The 4146-nt window shown below is 44.0% G+C and overlaps 2 non-coding genes across 2 annotated transcripts; one reads left to right on the plus strand and one right to left on the minus strand.

Moving 5' to 3' along the window:
• Window positions 1-1530: 1530 nt before the first annotated feature.
• trnak-uuu (transfer RNA lysine (anticodon UUU)) lies at window positions 1531-1603 on the plus strand. Its single transcript has one exon. It is a non-coding gene; the product is annotated as a tRNA-Lys (tRNA).
• Window positions 1604-2609: 1006 nt separating this feature from the next.
• Window positions 2610-2681, minus strand: trnah-gug (transfer RNA histidin (anticodon GUG)). The gene has a single exon. It is a non-coding gene; the product is annotated as a tRNA-His (tRNA).
• Window positions 2682-4146: the final 1465 nt, after the last annotated feature.

Consider the following 4146-nt stretch of genomic DNA (forward strand, 5'->3'; position numbering starts at 1 on the left):
GCAAAAAAAACCTCCTGAAGAAATGGCACTGAATTTTGTTTCAGTTCAACTAACGAAAACCAATGAGCTAGCCAGGAGTTGAACCTAGAATCTTCTGATCCGTAGTCAGATGCGTTATCCATTGCTCCACTAGCCCTACATTAAGATCAGTTCTACTGTAGTACACCGTGTATATTGTACACAGTTTACATTAGGCTTACTACCAAAACAGGGCTTTACTGACGGCTTATGTTGGACTTTAAAATCTAGTGACCTTCTATTTGTTGCAGCCTGGGCCTTTACCAGCTCTACCTGTTGCAACTAACCTCCAGTAAAAATTGAAGCAAAATGCTTCTGACAAAATTCTGGGGGGCATCCAAGTTGAATCTCTGTCTGGACTGGAGCCTGCAATGCCTCAGACTGGAAGTCTCTCCAGAGAGTGGTGAGGACGGCGGAAAAGATTATCAGGACTCCTCTTCCTCCTATCTAGGAGATCGCAAAAAGCCACTGACTGACCAGGGCTCAGAAAATCTGCAAAGCCTCCGCCCACCCCCACCAAGGACTGTTTTCACTGCTGGTCTCTGGGAAGATAGTCCGCATTCTCCGTAGCAGAACCTCCAGGTTCTGTAACAGCTTCTTCCCTCAGGCCGTAACTCTTGAACATCCATCCATCCATTTCCTACCGCTTATTCCCTTTTGAGGTCACGGGGGGCGCAGGCACCTATCTCAGCAACAATCGGGCGGAAGGCGCGTACACCCTGGACAAGTCGCCACCTCATCGCAGGGCCAACACTGATAGACAGACAACATTCATACTCACATTCACACACTAGGGCCCATTTAGTGTTGCCAATCAACCTATCCCCAGGTGTATGTCTTTGGAGGTGGGAGGAAGCCGGAGTACACGGAGGGAACCCACCCATTCACGGGGAGAACATGAAAACTCCACACAGAAAGATCCCGAGCCTGGGATTGAACTCAGGACTGCAGGACCTTCGTATTGAGAGGCAGACGCACTAACCCCTCCTCCACCGTGAAGCCCAACTTTTGTACGTATCATAATTAAATTATCCCCTCAACTCCCCCCAAAATGGATTAACTCGCTGGAATAAAAAAGACAATATAACATAAAACCATAAACCTGGATGCATATGAAAAAGTGCCATGTATTTATCTGTACAGTAATCTATTTATTTATTTCTGCACCGTATTGCTTTTTTTTTTAATCCTGCACTACCAAGAGCTAATGCATCGAAATTTCGTTCTTATAAAGTTCAAATTTGAAAGACAATAAAAAGTAAGTCTAAGTCTATTCCAGCTCAGAGTTGGCAACTTCGGGAGAGGAGCTTCTTTTTCGGTAAAAACCTTCTTTGTTGATGACGATGTAAAACTGGCCTAACTGTCAAAAATGAGCTTTGGATTCAAGCAATTGGCGAGCTTGAGCTTTGACAGTTCCCAGCTTGTCACTGAACATGCTGACTAATTCACCTTCACCTGAGATTGACAATATTGCTGTTCTCTCAGATGTTGGGCAAATCAGCATTGAGAAGGGCCTGGGTAGCTCAGTCGGCAGAGCATCAGACTTTTAATCTGAGGGTCCAGGGTTCAAGTCCCTGTTCAGGCAACTAATGCTAACCTCCTTACACTTCTCCAAAGACACCCCTTTGCCACACTGCAGCAGTCATTGTAACCTTTATTTCAACTGTATTTATAGTTTTCAACAGCGATTGTTTTTTCTCTATTTCATTTGAAAAACTGAAACCCAAAAACATTCCTCACATCCACTTTAGCTCTGGTGGGAGAGCGTTAAAATGTGATCTTCTGAAGGTTTAACCTCAATACCTTAAACATAAATTGTTAGACAGTGTATCTGTATGAAAGTTGTGGTAATCTTTTGCTGTAGGTGTGTTGGATGCACCCTCACATCACACCGAGCCCAGCTTTTTTACCCTCAGTTTCAAGTTATACAGTCCAAGAAATACCCCTAAGGCAACAAATTTGTGTTTGAAACAGCCCGATGTAAGGGTCAGTTAAAGACCAATCATTGGCTTAAGGAACGATACACCGTTAAACCACGTAACGGTTGTCCAATTTGAAAATGGAGGAAAGGTTTGTAACAACTGTTGCTAGGATTCCACCAGCAAGGCTGGCAGGTCAGGGAGACCATCTCAATATTGTAAGAGCCACAGAAGGCTTATTAGTAATCAGAATTGATTGAGAAGTTCACAGAGTTGGCTGAAACCCGGGGCCGAACCAGGGAGCTTTAGATCGTCAGGCTGACGCTCTCCCAATTGAGCTATTTCAGCTACATGAATATGAGTTCACATATCCAAATGTAACCAACCAAGGTCTGCCCTATTGGTGACTTTTGAGGGGTGGAAGGAGGCCTTTCCAAGGGGTCTCAAAGCCTAGTCTAAACAACGTCTTACACTCCATGACTGAGCATTTCAGGGTCTCTAAAAAATGTACCAAAATGTTTCTGAAGAATGTTTTACTACCAATAATTTTATGATTATTGCAAACATTCGGCAGGTTTTTTAGAAATTTTCAAAAGTTTTTAGTGGGCTAATAATTAGGTCTTCAGGTGTAAAAGAACTATGCTTAAAAAAAAGGCAGTTTAAAGGGTAAAGTGCCATGACCCGGATTTGAACCGAGGTCGCTGCGGCCACAACACAGAGTACTAACCACTATACGATCACGGCTGTACCTACCCTCCCTGATTGATAATCTGTGTACTCCCCTGATGTCTAATGTTAAACGATCTATTAAAGCGACGTTCTGTTTGAACGACATCATGAAACTGAATCTCATTCAGTGTGCTAATACCTAATGTTATGGCAACATTTCTGTCTCATCCAACAAATAAAGTCAATGGACGTCCTCCTTCATCCAGGTCAATGTATTCTCAGGTCATGAAATGGATTTACAACTGGATTGTTCAGTTTGTCCTAGATGACGTTTCGCTCCTTATACAAGCAGGCTTCATGCTGGCATGACTTGTCAGTCATTAAAGTGGCCTACATTTTATTCTAGACCTCTCCCTTCATTCCATATATTCATACAGCTGTTGTGGTGGTGTTAACATACAAGTCATTGTCCAAGAGTCTCTTTAAAACCTGAGTTACATGGACTTCGTGAGTGTCACTGTCAGGTGAATAAATCAATATATGGTCAAGGTACACATTCACAAAATGGTCCAGGAAGTCTCTTAGAACTTCATTGATAATGGCTTGGAACACGGCGGGAGCATTGGTGGGTCCAAAGGGCATGACCCTGTATTCATAGTGGCCGCTGTGTGTGTTGAATCCGGTCTTCCACTCGTCTCCCTCTCTAATTCAAACCAGATGGAAAGCGTTGCGTAGCTCCAGTTTGGTGAATATTTTGACCTGTTGGAGATGGTTGAAGACAGAAGACATGAGGGGAAGAGGGTAACGGTTCTTGATGATAATGTCATTCAGTGGGCTGTAATTAATGCAGGGTTTTAACGACCCGTCTTTCTTCTTCACAAAAAAGTACCTTGCTCCTGCTGGCAGCCTCTTGTGATGCCGATATGTAATCGTTCAGGGCAGCCATTTCCGGACCAGAGACGGAGTACAGACGCCCCTTGGGAATAGTGGCACTGGGAAGCAGGTCGATGACACAGTCGTAGGATTGGTGGGGCGGAAGTGACAGGGCTTTTGTCTTGCTGAAGACTTGTCGCAGGTGGTGATAACAAGAAGAAACAGACTTCAGGTCCGGAAATTTAGAGTCTGTGGCAGGATTGGCAGAAAAATAAATAATTTTCTTGACACGTTTTCCCTGGACAGTAGAAAAAACACAGTTCTTGGTGCATTCCCTTCCCCATTCACTGATCTTCCCTGTTTTCCAGTTAACCCAAGGAATATGCTGGTACAGCCATGGATGCCCCAAGATCAGATCATGGGAGGGTGAAGTAATTAAGTACGGACAAATCTTTTCCTGATGGCAGTCAATGTTCATTTGGACAGGTTAACTGATGTGTGAGATAGTGAAAAGCTCTTTACCGTTGAAAGACCTCGCCCTAATGGGTTTAGCTAGCGGTTCTGACTTGAGTCCTAGTCTCTTAGCTAAACCCCAGTCCATCAGACTCTCGTCTTCCCCAGAGTCTATTAAACTCTAGATCTGTGGCCGTGAGATGCGTTATCGTGA

Source organism: Nerophis ophidion, linkage group LG28, assembly GCF_033978795.1.
Source record: "Nerophis ophidion isolate RoL-2023_Sa linkage group LG28, RoL_Noph_v1.0, whole genome shotgun sequence".
Lineage (NCBI taxonomy): Eukaryota > Metazoa > Chordata > Actinopteri > Syngnathiformes > Syngnathidae > Nerophis > Nerophis ophidion.